General features: G+C 36.6%; 1 non-coding gene across 1 annotated transcript; it reads left to right on the top strand.

Annotated features, from left to right (window-relative positions):
- The first annotated feature begins 5,999 nt into the window (after window positions 1-5,999).
- Window positions 6,000-6,106, top strand: LOC141694887 (small nucleolar RNA R71). The gene has a single exon (XR_012564166.1). It is a non-coding gene; the product is annotated as a small nucleolar RNA R71 (small nucleolar RNA).
- Window positions 6,107-19,179: the final 13,073 nt, after the last annotated feature.

Raw genomic sequence — 19,179 nt, 5'->3', positions numbered from 1 at the left:
TGTAATGTTGCTGAAATTGTCTTTCCTTTTCAGCATCATTTACAATCATTGACTCACTAGCAATGGCTGGATCCATCCTTATATCAGCTGTACCTACCTTTCTCTCATTTTCTCTATGTTCTTGCATCAGGGGCTCCCCCTGGCTCACACAACTCACTCCCTCACCTTCAAGTCAGGATGATTATTAACTTGCCTGATGTGATTGATAATGATTTCACTTGCTTCATCCTTTGATCCAAGAAAATAGACCCATGAAAACTTTGAGAAATCATCTACAATCACCAAGCAATATCTTTTTCTTGCAATTGACAATACATTGACTGGTCCAAACAAATCCATATGTAGCAGCTGTAATGGTTCATCAATTGTTGTTTCAAGCTTCTTTTTGAATGATGCTTTCCTTTGTTTGCCTTTCTGACAAGCATCACACAAACCATCCCTTGAGAATTCAACAAGAGGAATTCCTCTAACTAAGTCCTTTTTGACTAGATCATTCATTGTCTTGAAATTCAAATGGGATAGCTTCTTGTGTCATAGCCAACTTTCAGCTGAACTTGCTTTGCTGAAGAGACAAGTAATAGATTCTGCATCTGTAGAGTTGAAGTCAGCTAAGTACACATTTACTTTTCTAACTCCAGTTAGAACCACTTTGTTGTCTTTCTTACTGGTGACAACACAGGCTTCTGAATTGAAGGAAATTATATTCCCTCTATCACATAGTTGACTGATGCTCAGTAAGTTGTGCTTGAGACCATCAACTAATGCAACTTCATCAATTATGACATTCCTTGTTGAAATCAAGCCATATCCTATAGTAAACCCTTTGCTGTCATCTCCAAAGGTTATGCTAGGGCCAGCTCTCTCCTTAAACTCTGTGAGCAGGGAGAAATCTCCTGTCATGTGTCTTGAACAGCCACTGCCCAAGTACCATAGATTTCTTCTTTTTCCCTGCACACCATAAAATCAATCAAGTTGATTTTGGTACCCAAGTTTCCTTGGGTCCATTCTTGTTAGCCTTTCTCCTAGACTTCATTCCTCCTGCATCTTTAGACTTAGGTAACTTTGAGTCAACCTTGATCTTAGATGTAGTTGGTTGAGGTGTAGGGTTAGTCATAGAATCATTTAGCACATTTGGAATTTGATAAGGCATGGATTGTGCAAGCATGTTATTCCATATTGGCATATTGTATGGCATTTGAGGCATACTAAAAGCAGCAAGATAAGGATTGTTAAAATATGGCATGTTTGCAAAATGTGCATAAGGATTCTGTTGAGACATAACAGGCATAGCATGCAGAGGTGATGCAGACATATTAGGCATGGAAGAGGGCACAGGTATGGGAGTTTTCTTAATAGATTTGCAATTAGCAGATAGATGATTAACACTACTATAATGCACACAGCTTTTTCTAGGAGCATACTTATCAGGTGTATAATTGTTATGTTTGTTAACCCCTACCTTCCCATTTCTGTTAGATTTCCTTTTAGTTTCCTTTTTATCCTCAACCACTTTGAGCCTATTCTTTAACTATTCTAAGGTCATGTGCCCTATATTCACCTTACTGACATATTTGGATGTGCTTGCTTCTCCTTTGACAAAGTTCTTGTAAGTTGAACCAAACTTTTTGTTGAGTTTCTTTAGATTTTCACTTTTAGAAACATCTGCCTATTTTAATTGAGGAACCTTCAACGGATGCTCCTTTTCTTCCTTCAACGGATAATTTTCATCATCCGTTGATTCCACATCCGTTGACAGCCCATCAATTAATTCCAGTTTCTTTTTGTTTTTATCCCAGGCAGTCTCACAGAATGATTCAATTCCTTGGACCTTGGCAATTTGAGCACTAACATCCCTAGATGTCTTCCAGGCTTTAATCACCTCTTGCTCTCTCTCTAATTGATTAGAAAGTATTTCTACTTTCTTAACAGATTCAGCTAGTTCATTTTCAACAGATATACAATGTAGCTTAGTTTTCTCTAGGTCAATCAACTTATCTTCTAACACAGCATTTCTATTACTTAAAAACAAATTGTTCTCTTTAATCCTACTATTTTCTTTAGCAAGAGATTTAAGAGACACACGCAAATGATACAGTTCAGTAGACATGTCATTAAAAGCATCATTGCACTCTTCTTTAGTAAGCTGTGTTAAATCAGTAGTGATTACCTGGTTGCTTGATGAACTAACTTCATTTTCCTCAGAATCAGCCATGAGAGCCAAGTTGACATATTCCACATCTTCATCCTCTTCTTCTCCATCAGCTGCCCAGTCTTTTTCTTGAGTAATGAAAGCCCTCTCCTTTTGCTTGAGCAGATCAAAATATTTCTTTTTGTAATCTACTTGGTCAAATTTCTTCTTTTCAGAAGTTGGTTTTCTGCACTCACTTGCAAAGTGTCCACTTATACCATAATTGAAACACTTGAACTTGGATTTGTCCACCATGTTCTTATGAGGTTTAGTGGCTCTAGTGTTTTTCCTAAATTTCATCTTTGCAAATCTTCTGGACAGAAATGCAAGATGCTCATCAATACCATCAGAGTCATCTTGGCTGGAGTTGTCTTCATTCTCAGCAACTTGCTCCTTACCCTTGCTTGATTCTGATTTGCTTGTGCCATCTTTGGAGTTTAATGTAGATCTCACAGTTTCTTATCTGCATTCTTTCTCATTTTCAGCTACCAAGGCAACTGAACCTCCTTTCTTTCTTCCCTTCTCCAATACCTCATCATGTTCCAGCTCTAGTTCATAAGTCTTCAAGATTCCATATAATCTTTCAAGAGTGAAGTCCTTATAATCTTGAGAGTTTCTCAAGGAGACAGTCATGGGTTTCTATTCCTTTGGCAAGGATCTTAAAAATTTAAGATTTGAATCCTTCACCTGGTACACTCTACCATACAGCTTCAGTCCATTCAACAGCTTTTGGAATCTATTGAATGTGTCATTTAAAGATTCATTTTCTTCAAAATGAAAATACTCATACTGTTGAATGAGAAGCTGCATTTTGTTTTCTTTTACTTGTTCTGTACCTTCACACAGTAGCTGAACTGTGTCCCAAACCTCTTTGGCAGTTGTGCAATTTATCACATTATCAAACATATCCTTGTCAAGACCATTAAACAAAATGTTCATAGCCTTCTTATCCTTGTGGACTTCTTCTATGTCTTCCATTGTCCATTCTGCTCTAGGTTTTGGAATGGATTGACCAACAGCAATTGTGGCTGTAGCAACTGTGGTTACTTTGTGGGGAATGTGAGGACCATTCTCCATGCAGTTTACATAACCTTCATCTTGGGAGAGTAGATGAAGGTGCATTTTCACCTTCCAATGGTGATAACTGTCTTTGTCAAGAACTGGGATTTTTACTCCAATATCCTTCTTACTCATCTTTGTTAGTTTCCAAGATCTTTAAACTCTTTGTGTGTCAAGAGCTTGCTCTGATACCAATTGTTATTCCTAATGAACTAACAATGAGATTTACAGAAAGGGGGGTTGAATGTAAATCTCAAAACTTTTTCAAGTTTTGAGCAGTTTCAAAGGCTATGTGTTTAAGATACACAAGTGTATGAATTGCTTTAAGCTAATACAGACAGATATATATTCAAACACTAATGTAAAGAACACAACAGACCTTAAAAACTTTTCTGGTGGATTGTTGTTCCACCAGAGATGGTATTTCAGAAAATCTGTGATTCAAGAAGTTGATCACAGCTGCGTCCTAGTACAAACTAGATAATTTTTCTCTCAAGATTTTTCTAAACAGCTCTGGAAAAATTCTCTTCTAATTACTAGCTGCTACTTGGTTTATATATCACCAAGTTTACAAGTGAAGACAAAGATAAAAAGTACAATAATAAAATAAGTTTTCCACTTGTTTCTACTCCATTTTACTCCAGTGCATTGTTGACTATTGCCTCTTTATGCTAGAGTAGAACGGCTGCTTTTTCTGATGTTCCTGAAATAGGCTACCACATCTCAGTTGTCTCTGTCAACCCATGTGTCTCTGTTTGTAGGTATAACTACCACTTGTCAACTGCTATTTAACAGAACATCCGTTGAAGCCTTCATCCGTTGATGGCTTTATCCGTTGATGTGTTAGCAGTTGAAGCTCTATCCGTTGATGCACTCATCCGTTGAAGGATGTTATCCGTTGAAGCTTTAGAGACATCCGTTGAAGCTTTGTTTCTCATCCGTTGAAGGTCTTTAAGTTATCCGTTGACACCATTTCATTTATACAAAATTACAAGGCATGAAATATTTACAATTGGCCTTCCTATCTGCATATCCTCTAGTAGTCAACATGACTTATAATTTCCCTCAACATTTAAGAGTTATATCTCAAATTCAGAGACTGAAATGTGCTATAACACTAGACTTATTTCTAAGTAAAGCTACACCATCAACGGATAGCCAAAATGGTCTTATCCGTTGAGGCTACAAACACTAGATTTCTACTTAAGTATTTTGTTAAACATATCATCAAACTAATGCACATATATTCCTAACACTCACCCTTCTGCACATCTATCAAAGTTCGGCTAGTTGCCAAGAAAGGTCTTCCCAAGATTATGGGAATCTTCTTATCCTCCTCGAAATCATGAATGACGAAATCAACAGGAAAGATGAGTTTATCAACCTTGACCAAGACATCCTCCACAATACCTCACGGATATGTAATATAACGGTTGGCCAACTGCAAGGTCATATAAGTCGGTTTGGGATCAGGTAAGTCCAATTGTTTGAAGATTGACAAGGGCATCAGATTGATGCTAGCTCCCAAATCACATAAGCATCTGTCAAAAGATACTTTTCCTATAGTGCACGTAATAGTGAAACTTCCTGGATCTTTAAGCTTCGGAGGCAACTTCTGTTGCAGCACAGCACTGCATTCCTCCGTGAGAGCGACTGTCTCCAAATCGTCTAGCTTTACCTTTCGCGAGAGAATACCTTTCATAAACTTTGTATAACTAGGCATCTGCTTGAGAGCCTCGGCGAAAGGTATGTTGATATGAAGTTTCTTGAACACCTCCAGAAACTTCTCAAATTGCTTGTCCAGCTTTTTCTTCTGCAGCCGCTTGGGAAAAGGCGGTGGAGGATAAATCTGTTTCTCCCCTGTATTACCCTCAGGTGGAGTGTGCTCAACAGTAGTCTTCCTTGGTTCCACTTCTTTATCCTGCTGCACTACTTATTTATCAGCTTCAGCTTCTTCAGTCAACTCTTGAGTTTTTTCGGAATTTGCAACCTTTCCAGACCTTAAAATAATTGCCTTTACCTGCTCCTTAGCTTCCCTCTTTCCTGGCACTTCAGTGTCATTAGGTAATGTATCAGGCTGACGATTTAGCAAGGCACTGGCAATTTTCCAAATTTGATTTTCCAAGGTCTTGATAGAAACAGCTTGACTTTTGCACATAAGCTTCAACTCTTCTAATTCATATTTTTCGTTGGCTTGTTGCAGCTGGAGTTGCTGTCTAGGTGCATACTGTGGTTGCTGAAAACCAGGGGGGTTGTACTGTTTAGCCGGGTACTGCTGATAAGGCTGTTAAACCGCATTCTGAGCATTGCTCCAACTGAAATTAGGATGATTGCAATTATTGGGATGATAGGTGGCTGGCACTGGTTGCTGCAATCGCTGGAAGTTGCTCACAAACTAAGTTGATTCACTAGAAATTATGCACTGATCAGTCTCATGGGCACCAGCACAAAGTTCATAGACACTGGTGATTTGATTAACTCCATAATTAGCCAAATAGTCCACCTTCATCATCAAAGTCTTATGTTGGGCATCGATAGCAGTTGCTGCGTCCAACTCCATAATTCCAGTGACTTTTCCCTGAGTTAGTCTCTGGGAAGGATTCTGGTATCATTAGCAACCATCAGTTTAATAAGTTCATAAGCTTCATCATAGCTCTTAGCACACAAGGCTCCTCCTGATGCTGCATCAAGCATGGGTCTAGAAGTAGCACCCATTCCATTGTAGAAGCAATTAATAATCATCCAATCAGGCATGCAATGGTGTGGGCACTTCCTTAGCATCTCCTTATATCGATCCCAAGCCTCACACAGAGATTCTCCAGTTTGCTGAGCAAACTGGGTAAGGGCATTCCTGATTGCAGCAGTCTTCGCCATGGGGAAGAATTTAGTGAGAAACTTTTGAGCTAGATCTTCCCATTTAGTGATAGACCCTGGTGGTAGAGAATGTAACTAGCTCTTATCCTTGTCCCTTAGAGAGAATGGGAAGAGTCGCAGCTTGATAACATCTTCAGTCACATCATTAAAGTTGAAGGTGTCACAGATCTCGATGATATCCCTGATGTGCATGTTGGGGTCTTCAGTAAGAGAACCCCCAAACTGAACTGAGTTCTGTATCATCTGTATCATCTGAATCGTGCTTGCCTTGATCTCAAAAGTGTTTGCCCTGATGGCTGGTTTGACGATGCTTAACTGAATGTCGTTAATCTTAGGTTGAGAATAGTCCATCAAAGCATTCAGATTTTCTGCTTGATCCCCCATCGCTACTACAACTGGTTCTTCGACTTTCTCTTCTTCTTCTACCTTCTGTTCTTCCTCAACAACTTCCCCACGAACTACCAAAAGTTCTTCCTCGGCTTTATCCAGTATTCTCTTACGAGTACGTGAACGCGTATGCATACACCCTCACTAGAGTACCTAAAATAAGACAAGGAAGCAGATAAGTAATAATATCCGAGTCAATGAACTTTAATGACCACTGATGGAAAGCACATAAACTATCAATTAACACTGCAGTCCCCGGCAGCGGCGCCAAAAAATTGTTAGTCGCTAAATACGCGTTAATATTACACGCAAGTATACGAGTTCGCAAGTAGTATAGAATCTTTTCTAGTTCATTCCCACAGAGACTGTATTGGTTAACTAATTAGTTCACACACCTAAGAAACAATGTATGGTTATTATTCAATGCTTAGACGATAACAAATTGAGGTTGTTTTTAACTAAGAATTAAAGTAATAATTATAACTACGAGAATAAGATTGATTGAATTGATAAATATGGCAAACATGAGATTCTAACTTCATTAAATACTTCATTCAATAGCCTTATTGTTCTTAACCTTAGCATGCAATGGTGATGACACTAATCAGACAACACGAAACTGATAATCGCCAACTTTCATTGCACGAGTACCATACTACCAGACATCCACAAAAGAGATAGAAGCTGAATAAACACCAATTATATTGAGACCCTATATGTCTATAGAATTTGTTAACATAACGGTTTAAGCACAAGTTATCTATCTTGATTACATAGGGCAAGTAAGATGGTTAAAATTACTTACGAATCATGCATAACAAATACATGAACTTATGCTAGCATGACAAGTTCTAAATTCTTAAATTCACTTTCGCTTCATTAAGAATTAACATACTATCTTATAAGTTCGCGACGCTCATAAGACGAATACGCACAACCAATACTAGGATATCATATAATCACCACATATTAAGGCGTCAAACAATTTAATTAAAGAAATCCATAAATAAATCCGCTAGAACCCCACGATAACGATTAGCCCATAATCGGACTCATCATCAATTTGGGTTCCAATGAAAATATGATATAACAAACGTAGTCTTTATAACAAATATTTAAAACCAAGTACAAACAAGAGTATAGGTTCAACAAAATATGAACCAAGCATCCAAGATTACAACTCAAAACAAAGATTCACAAGAATAAATTAGATCATCTTTGCCTTTGTTGAATTATGCTATAGCTCTCTTATCGTCTTCTCCTCGTGCTCTGATTAGTCTCTCTCCTTCAAAATGATCTTTATTTATAAATATATAGCAGCCCAATCAACCCAGGAGTCCAGAAAATATAATTGTAGTAGAATCAGGATTTTATTATCCTGACACGGGGCGGCCGCACGCTTCATCAGCGCGGGCGCGCTAGCTCTCTGTACTTCTGGCGCGGCCGCGTGCTTCATCAGCGCGGGCGCGTTGGACTTCTGTCAGAAACAATTTCTTTTCTTTTTCCTTATCTTGCAGCTTCGAGCCGGACTTCACTAGCTTTTATTCCAACACCACCTAGACATCATATTAACACCAAAACAATGCTAATTTACCTGATTCACAGATTAATGCTTGAAATGCAAAAACACTAGAAAACACGTTAAAACACTTAACAACTTGAGTACATATGCATCAATTCAAAGCTTATTAGAGCATAATAGAGTGTCATAAATGCCACTCAATAATTAATTAATTATTCTACTATTAATCTGTAACTGATTCGAATTAATATTCTTCAAAATCAATTATAATTATCCGTATAAAAAAGAATTAATTATTTAAAGCTAAAGCCCAGTGAAAATAAGAATTAGCAAAACTAGTTTATGATTGGACGACCCAATTTTCTGTTACACTCGTGTCCTCGTATCACCCACGCGGCCTTTGCAAGCTTTGAATTAGCCTCAAAATCCCATGATTTGCATCCCCTGCGCGCACGTAGAGGATTGAGCAATAGCTTAGTAACACATTTAGACACTAATAAAGTGTTGTGCTATATAAAAGAATAGAAACCCCTTTTCCATTTCAATGTGGGATATAAGGTTGTTTAACTACATTTCCTCTTTTAAGGGATGATCTTTAGATACTCATATCTCATTCATCTCTCGGTCATTTTCAGTAATTTAAAATATCTTCGAAAGATCTCACGGAGGAGCACACATTCCAAGCGTTACTTGTTGTGCAGCGCAACATCTGCTCACTCAAATATGGCTCAAACATGACTTGACAACGTAGGGTCAAAACCCATATTTTCCAACATCAAGTTCTATTAATTGCAAGTTTATGATTATGTTTATTTTCTTTCAATATATATTTAATTTCCCATTTTGACGTGAGGGTATGAATGTTATGACATTTGTAGAAATTTTAAAATCTATATATATTTGGGCAATATTTTGTGAAAAAATCAAAATTTATTTGTTCAATGTATTATTTTTCAAGTATTCTTAGAATTTGAAAATATTTCATCAAGTTTATGAAGAAAAATGAGTATATTAGAATTTTTAAATAAAAAGTTAGCCTCCCTTTATTGTAGGAAATATATATATATATATATTCTAATTTTATGATATTTATTTGATTTTGGGAAACCATTTTCGTTATATGCCTTTGAATATCTGATTCAAAACTAGTTGCGTATTAGTATAGGGGTGTTGAATATGGATAAATATATATAATCTCTAAACCTCTTGAATGGTCGGGTTGGTTAAAAAAGTCTACTAAATTAAATTAATAATGATTGATCAAAATTTTGTGAATGTTTAAAATGATATGCTCCAATGAGATTGTTTATACTAAAAGGAAAAATGAATAAATAAAATTAAAAAGCAAATTTATAAATACTCACACTGTTGTATTTGTTCCTAAGAACTTCAACTATTTTTATTTATTTACAAGGACAATATTGTTTTCTGTAAATTTTATTTAAATAAGTTTAATTTAAAAAAAATGATGATTACATATGTAATAAATCTATTCTAGGATAAATTTTTATATAAGAACGGACAAAAAATAAATAAATGTGAATAGTAAGGAAATACTACAGGATATGAATTTTGGTGTACCTTCTTCAAAAATCCTTTTTTAAGTCTAGAGTGTTATTATTTTAGGAATTTAAGTAATGTGATAGTTCACATATGTGTGTGTATATCAAGTATGTGTAGATTTAAAAGTTAATTATTCTATATACTTGTTTTTTTGGAAGATTAATTGATTGACTGTTTATTGTGATGTGTGTTTAATAGGTTCCGGATCTCACTAGTTCTGATTACATTTTTTAAGGTAAATTATTACCACTTAAATTATCTCTTAAAAAATAAATGACATGGAAAAAGAAGAAAAATGATTTATCTACGATACATTGATAGTTGATTATAGTGCAACAATCTTCAATGCTCCTTCCCGGTTGCATAGGCGCGTCGGTCGTATTGAAATTCACTGACATATTTCTTTTAAAAATGGGTAAGACATACCCAAGAACCGCTTGTCTCAATGTTTGTAGTCATTCTAGTTAGATAGGTAGTTACGCAGGGGTAACACCCCCACATTGATAAAATTTGGAACTTCTATTAAATTTATTATTATTATGTATACCAACAGATTATATTTTTTTTGGGATTTGTGGTGGGCTATTATTTACCAAGTTAGATGCACTTGGGCCAGTAAGTTTCGGCTTATTTTGGACTCGGAATCTGGACTTGAACTAGTTTTCAAAAAAGACTAGAAATTTTACCCAAGTTGTCACGTATGATAGATGGAGACACGAAGATTGGTGGTATTATTCCGCAATGGAAAGAGATCCGGAAATGGGGATACAAAGTCAGCCGGTATTATCCAACAATAGCTAGAGAGGGATGATCCGGACTTATGGGTTATTTGTTCAGGCTTGACGAGGACATCAAGAGTTTAAGTGGGGAAGTTTGTAACACCCTAGTCCCACATCGATATGATTTAGGAATTTTGTTAAGTTTAAGGCAAATTACTACTACAATGTGCACCAACAAATCATGATCTTTTGAGGGCCTGTAGTGGTCTTGTGTTTAACCAAGTTGGCTGCATTTGGGCTAGTAGGCTTCAACTTACTTTAGACTCTGAATCGGGACTTGACCCGGTTTTTGAAAAAGACTCAAATTTTAACCTGGATGTTCACAACAGCTGAGCGTTTAGGTAGGTTGTATAATATTAAATCTATATTCTTTCTAATTTTAGCTCGTAAGGGGATAGGATAGTCCTTGTAATTAAATATAGCGGCAATATTTCATATATCACATTATACAATGAATACAAATATTTAACTTTTTTTTTTCCTTCGCTCTAACTAAATTATAAAAAATTATTGACAACGGTTTAGGCGTCAAAAAACGAATATGGGACGAAGAAGGATCGATGAACCCTATATCATTGTAATGCGCTTGCAAGAAAAATAGATTATACAGATCCGAATAATTCCAAATATAAGTTTATGCAAATCAATAAATTTATAAGGACATATTATTTGAAAATATCGAAAAAGCTCTCCAGTCTCATTTTTTATGATTTCATTGTATTAGTGATTTTATTGTATTAGCCCATTGATCGATAAACAATAAAGTTGTATTTAATTGCTATTCAGTAAGTATATAATTAAAACTTTGATTGTCTTCAAAACTCCTGACATAATCGAATGGCCAGTTACAAATGAAAGCAAAAAATTATATTTAAAATCGAACATTACCAATGATCAGTTATGACATATAGTTTGGTTTAAGGCTTATAGCCGACCCTATCATCTGTCAATTATATGTCTTCACTCAGTCGATCACGAATCTTCATAGATTGGTCGATATGTATATTCATAAATTTTTAAAAGCAGGCCTATTTTAGTGCACATATCAACACCATAAAGATAAATTGACCAACGCAATTTATACAAATTATACATAATTTCAGTCAAGTAAAATTTCTTGGCTAAGAAGTTCTCTTTACTGAGAGAAAATCCAACAATGTCCTAAATTGATGTGTTCTTAACCACGATTTAGGACATTTTGAAAAAATGACCAATCTGACAATGTACTAGTGGTGCCTTAAAAGATTAGGACATAAATCATATGCCTTATTTTTAAGGCAGCAATATGCATACTTCATTTCATTTCAATCAATAAAAAGGTTATCTTACTCATTTTCTACCCTTCTACACTTCTCTCTTCTATCATATTTTCTCTTCCCTCCAATTATAATTCAAATATATTATAATTTTAACAATGAAGCATCATTGTAAGGCATATTGTTAAAATTGATATACCAAAACAATATCCTAAATTGCCAGGGAACTATATTATGTTATATTTATAATGCATTTACTGGGACAGTCTTTGACTTGCTTATATTCCTAACAACTCCTGAAGACTTCAACTACTAATGACTAACTCTTGCCTTATATATCACATTATCGTTTAGATACTACCCTTATCTTTATTTCTTATGTCTTTGATATTCAAATGTAAACTAAATCTCTGTATTATGTGTGATATGTTTACACACCTGTATATATAATATTTATGTGACTGAATGAGATTAGAGTTTTCATTCTCCAAATAGTTATATTCTTCTTCTGGTATCATAGTCAAAAAAGGATTAAACCATCCACTCCATTTTCAGATAAAAATTTCCAAAACAAAACGAGCACATCAATCATCAACTCTTATTCGACAAACACTTCAAATCAAATAATTCAGTTCAATCCAGCCTCTCAACCTCCTATCAAACTCACTGGTAGCCGGAATTTCCCAACTTGGAAACCGCAAGTTGGGATGCTAATGCATAGTCATGACCTGTTTGGTCATCTCGATGGCAACCAACATGAACCTCCCACAAAAATAACAAAATGCAATAAAGAAATTGAAAACCAATAGAATAAATTTAGATTTCGATAAGATCAACTGATTCAAAATGCTCTCATGGATTCTATTGACCCAACTATTGCTCCAATTGTAGCTAGTACGGGACATGTTACACAAGGTTTCAAAACACTCAAAATCAGTAGTTGAGTATCTTCGTGAAATCATATTTATTGCTGATGAACTCGCTATAGCTGTGATGCCCGTCTCTAATGCTGAACTAATTGATAAGATCTTAACTGGTCAGGGACCTGGATTTCATGAAATATCTACAACAGTTTGTGCAAGAGATTCTCCAATCCCTTTTGAAGATCTCTTTAATAAAATCATTGATGATGATGAACTATTCATTAAAAAAAGAGAGGAAGTCCTTTAAAAAATGTCGCATTCAATCACTATTGCTATATCAGAAAAGAGAAACTTTTCTCACAATATAAATTACACCACCAAAACGCTTTTCTGCTCAACCTTGGCGTTACTCACACAACAAAAATTAACTCAATACTACTAATTATTAGCGGTCATTTCCGCCACCATCTTTTGTCAATCAAAAATTTATTCAGTGTCAACTATATGAAAAGTTTGGTCACACATCTCGGGTTTGTCGATCTTGTTCCTAAAATCATCTTAAAGTAAACGCAAATTTCATTTTTCAGGTTTGTCGATCTCAATCCCAATATAATTCGGTTACCGAATATCGAATAAGAGCAAAAATCATAACCGAATAGTGAACCAAAATAATTTTGGTTATTTTACCGAACTAAAATAAATATTTCGTTTAAAACTGAAAATCGAAATAATAAACCGAATTAGTAAAAAAAGTAGAGTCTTAATGTTAAAGTATTTGAAGAGGCAACAAGAGTAAAGATTGTACACACCTACTGAATGATAAAGATGCAGCATCTGCATATCAAATGCAGGTTGAGGTTTGGTCTCTAAATTACTATAAAAAGTAATAATTTTTAGTAACTACTAGTTTAGTATTTCATTTTAGCAACTAAACTAAAGATCATGACAACTAAAGCTACCGAAACACGATTAAAATTCAAAAAAAACTACCGGAAGAAACTACAGATTTTGGCTGGATGTAATTTAATTAAAACAAATTATTAATTAACGTTATATATTTGAATTAGTTGAGTAGTAACTGGAGACTAAGCGACCGGAGGGGGAGAGAACAGAAGGGGCTCCTAGGAAGATGAAGAGATGGAGCAAAATATTACTAACTACCAAGTTTAGGGCATTATACAATAAACCTATGGTTAATGAATTAATAACTAAATAACATATATATAATATTTCATATATTTCAGGTAATTCGGTAATTTCGGGTTATTCAGTAAAAAAAAGACCTGCGATAACCAAAAAATCGAATAATGCATATTTTTATAACCGAATTATTTTGGTTTGATATTCGGGTAATCGAAACAAATTCTAAGCCCTAGTTGCGAGACCGGAATAGGAATGGACTTTATGAAAGGTCATGTGGAACGCGTCTAGATCAACCTTCTTATCAATCTCATTGTGTGACAAATATCTCACCAAAATTTATTTGGCATTGTAGATTAGGACAACCTAATTCTCAAGTTCTTCATCATATTTTGCCTAAATGTTTTTTAACATTTTTGAATTCCAAAAAATTTTATTTTTGTAATTCTTGTCTCTAATATAAAATCCACAGGCTTCCATTTATTAAAAATACTTTCTTTTGTTAAGGAGAGAAATGGAATAATACATGCCAGCTCATGAAGAATTACAGCTCACTCTAACATATTGCTTTTCCTTCAGTTTTATCATTACCGTTTTGTATGGATAAGATTTTGTCTCTATGTGAACTAGGCTATATATGCTAAACAAAGGGATCTGTCCCCAATAATATAGTTGCAATATATTTTACATTTCTACTTTATTCTTTACATTTATTCTGTTTATATCATTGATTCATGATTATATCTATCTTGAGATAGTTGTTGCTGTCAATTTATCTTGCTCTTCGTGGTATCAGAGTCGACCTTTCTACAAATAGAATGCTATCTTGTTTTTGAGAAAATCAGCTGCAAACATAAGAATCATGCTTACCTATGTGGATAATCTTCTGATTTGTGGAAATGACAATACTCAAATTAGTCATTTCAAGAAAATGCTCTCTAATAAGTTATACATGAAGGATTTGGGGCCTGCAAAATACTTTCTGGAACTTAAAATTGATAGATCTTTCGGTGGATTTTTTTATCTCTCATCCAAAATATACTAAAGCTTTTCTTGAGGAATATGGTATGTCTAAAGCTAAACCACTAAACTTGCCCCTGGATTCTCATCTCAAACTTACTCATGACAAAGGTGATCTCCTCCCTCAACCTGTCATCTACCAAAGGCTCTTGGGAAGTTAATATACCTCATAATAACAAGGCCAGATATAGCCATCTTTGTACAATTGCTCAGTCAGTTCATGCATTCTCCAACAACAGTACACTATCTGATGACAAATTGAAAATAAATGCAAATGATGATAATTAATCAACACATCAATGCAAGAATCTGTAAAATATGATGCAGTGAAATGACCCAGCAAAGCCACCAAGATGAATATATAAAAACTGCATAAAAAGGTTCATACAGGCATAGGAGCATATATAGAAAAGCAGTACTGGTCCTCTACTACAGGACAAACTAAGGACAAACAACTAACGGTACTAGGCTAACAAATCAACATGTGAATCTGAGCCCATTATTGGAAAATAACAGAATGACAGGTGGAGAAATACTGGAAGGGTCGAGAATAATTAGAGGTTGGTCCCATCTGATATGGACCCTTGTAATACTCCCCCTCAAGATGGTATGGAACTTGGAGAGTGAAATGCCAGCTTGTGAACATGGGACTGATGAAGTTGAACTGGGAGAATCTTGGTAAATATGTCCGCAACCTGATCAGTGGAGGAGACCTTCTTGGTGATGATGTTGCCTGCCTTTAATTCATCCCGAACATAATGGCAATCAATTTCGACGTGTTTGGTTTTTTCATGGAGGACGGGGTTGGCAGCAATGGCTAGAGCGGCTTGATTGTCACAATGGAGTATAGCTGGTGGTAAATTTGTGAGACCAAGATCTTTGAGAAGATGCTTCAGCCACGAGATTTCACATGTCGTGAGGGCCATCGCCCGATATTCAGCCTCAGCAGAACTACGAGCCACCACGGTCTGTTTTTTTGCTTTCCATGAGATAGGTGAGTCTCCAAGAAATATACAATACCCAGTAGTTGATTTTCTGGTGATCGGACAGCTAGCCCAGTCGCTGTCACAGTAGGCTTGGAGCTCAGCAGCACTTTGAGAGGCTAGGAGTATACCCTGTGTCACTGATCCAAGAAGATATTTCAGCAATTTCTTAGCAGCTTGGAAGTGAACAGTAGTTGGGGCGTGCATAAACTGACTCAGTAATTGGACGGAGAAAGAAATATCAGGACGAGTAATTGTTAAATAAATAAGCTTTCCAAGCAAGCGTTGGTAGATGGTAGGATTTGGCAGAGGATCTCCTTGAGTATGAGTAAGTTTGAGATGAGAATCAAGCGGCAATTTCACAGGTTTGGAGTGCTGAACTCCATATTCTGCAAGAAGATCTCTGGTATATTTTTGCTGAGAAATAAAGAAGCCAGCTGCAGTTCGATCAACCTCCAATCCTAGGAAGTATCTGATTGGTCCTAAATCTTTCATGTGAAAAGATTTAGCAAGCATATCTTGCAAATAATCAATCTGAGCATCATCATTTCCACAAATTAGAAGGTCATCAACATAGATGAGAACCACAGTAATAGTTGAAGTCTTTTTAAGAATGAACAGACAATAATCAGATTTAGCTTGAATGAAGCCCAGAGTGAGAAGGGTATTTGACAGCTTGGAGAACCATTGTCGCGGAGCTTGTTTCAGGCCGTAAAGCGCCTTGATCAGAAGGCAAACCAAGTCTGTAGTGGACTTTAGAGAAGGACTGTTCAACTCGATTCTGCAGCCCATATGTGTATACCCTTGAGGCAACTTCATATACACTTTTTCATGGAGTTCACCATTAAGAAAAGCATTGGTGACGTCCATCTGTGCTGTGTTCCAGTTAAGCAAAGCAGCAACAGCCAGGAGTGTTCGAATTGTAGTCATTTTTGCTACGGGTGCGAAGGTTTCAGCATAATCCTCACCGTATGTTTGATTGCAGCCAAGTACTACCAGTCGGGCTTTCTTTCGATCCACAGACCCATCAGAGTTATACTTGGTTTTGCATATCCACTGGCAGCCAATAGCTTTCTTGTTTGGTGGTAGGGAAGTCAATATCCACGTGTTATTACTTTCTAATGCCTGCAGTTCAGTGTTCATCGCTTGTACCCAACCAGAGTCTTTGACAGCATCTTTGTAGTAGAGAGGATCATTGTGAATTGTCAAGGTTGACATAAAGCAATTGAATTCAGGGTGAATTGGTGTTTGGGCAAGGTTTGAGATGTGGGAAGCATGAGAAGATGTAGCTTGATAGGTCTGGTATTGTTGTAAGTATGGAGGTGGATTGTGTGTTCTGGTTGAATGGCGGGTAGGTGGTGGGTTTGGTGGTGTTGGAATAGTTGAGTGATCAGGTGAATTAGGAGGTTCAGATGGTGTTGACTCTTCAGGTGTAAGTGTATCAGAGATATCTATGTCATCCCATGAAGGTTGTGGTTGAATTTTTGTGGCAGAAACAGGTAATGGGTTCATATATTTGGTGATTGAGTCTGGGTGATAAGGATAAACATCTTCATGGAACACAACATCACGCGAAGTGAAGATTTTTTTGGTGGTGAGATCCAGTAACTGATACCCTTTTTTTGAAACAGGATAGCCTACAAACACACATGGAACTCCCTTTGCTGCAAGCTTGTCTGTGGTAAAGCTGGGATTAGCAGCAAATGCGAGACATCCTAGAATTCTGAGAGTAGAATAATCAGGAGCTTCATTAAACAGTGCTGCATACGGGGTAATCACATCTGAAGGTACAACTGAACTCGGCAGTCTGTTCATGAGATAGACAGCTGATTCGATGCAGTATCCCCAAAGAGACAGAGGTAGATGAGCATGAAATCTGATTGATCTTGCTATTTCAAGAATATAGCGATGCTTTCGTTCAGCTCGTGCATTTTGTTGTGGTCTGTGAGCACAAGATTGCTGATGCACTATGCCATGTTGTGCAAAGAACTGGGCACATTTGGTATCCAAGAATTCTGAGGCATTGTCTGAGCGAATAGTTTTGATGCCAGTAGAAAAGTGAGTGTAAACATAATTATAAAATTTCTGAAATTCAGCAAGAAAATCTGACTTGTAGGCAAGCAGTGTAATCCAGGTATACCTACTGTAATCATCTACCAAGGTGAGAAAATACTTCATATTACCTTTAGTTGGCACCTTGTACGACCCCCAAATGTCAAGATGAATCAAATCAAATTTCTTTGCTGCTCTGGAGTCACTTAATTCAAATGGTAGTTTGCTGAACTTAGCCATGGGACAACTTAGACACACCAGTTCTTGTTTTTTTACTTTAGGCACATCAGGAATCAGTTGTAGCTTGGACATAGGCAGGTGACCAAGTCTATGATGCCACACATCAACAGCAACAGGCTTTGAAGTAACAAGATATGACTGGGGTTTTCTGATTTGAGCAGACAACCACTGCATAGGATTGTCAGTATTTACAAGATAATACAACCCATGCCTTTCTTGTCCTACTGCCTTCACAATTTGGGATTCATTGTCTATGATAACACAATATGTAGGTAGAAACTTAACTTCACAGTTATTAGACTTAAGCAGTTTCTGAACCGACAACAAGTTGTGTTTAAAATTAGGCACACATAAGACATCAGTCAACAATAAGCCAGAAGAAATAGTGACATTACCAATGTAAGAAATTCTTGCTGTTGCACCCGTTGGAAGATTAATGTGTTTGGACGAATCCAGCAATTTTGGGGCCTCCAGATTGTTGATACAAGGTGTCATGTGGTCTGATGCGCCAGAATCAATAATCCACTCATTGTTGTAGGACTGAGCATTGTAACAGCTTATCATGCCAGAGAATGGAGATTCTGGAATATCTCCCCCTGAGGTTGAGGACTGTAGATGAGAGTGTTGCATAAACTGAGCTAGTTGTTGAAGTTGTTGTTCAGAAAACAGAGGTGATTCATGACAGTCAGGTTCAGAGCTCTGAGCAACATTGGCCATGCGGGAACTCTGAGGAGACCTGTAGTTGGATTTCCACCGTGGTTTAAGAGTGGATGGAGAGGGTTTGGCTTGAGAGGACAACCCTTGATTGGCTGGATTCTTTGGGTGCCACTGTGGATAGCCAACAACAGTCCAACATCTGTCGTTGCTATGACCTTTGCCACCACAGAGAGTGCATTGATATACTTTAGAAGGAGGGCCTTTGCCATAGAGAGCAACAACATCAGTATCAGGTTTGTGACCCAACGTCATATCACGTTGAGCCTCTTCTTGTTGAAGTGTAGCAGAAGCACTTTCAACAGTGGGTAAAGGAGTCATCAGCAACAATTGACTCCGTTGTGGTGAATACATTTCATTTAGGCCATTTAAAAATTGAAACAGCTTACCCTCTTCACGTTGGACAGCAATATCAGCAAGTAGTTTAGTAACTTCTGGAGTAACAGTTGTAACAACAGGCAAGGTATTAAGACTGTCTAATTCCTCCCAAATAGTTTTCATAGCAGTGTAGTATTCATTAATAGACATGGAAGATTGTT

This window comes from Apium graveolens, chromosome 10, assembly GCF_009905375.1.
Source record: "Apium graveolens cultivar Ventura chromosome 10, ASM990537v1, whole genome shotgun sequence".
Taxonomy (NCBI): Eukaryota; Viridiplantae; Streptophyta; class Magnoliopsida; order Apiales; family Apiaceae; genus Apium; species Apium graveolens.
The sequence above is the reverse complement of the archived record's forward strand: the minus strand, read 5'-3'. Positions and strand labels throughout refer to the sequence as shown.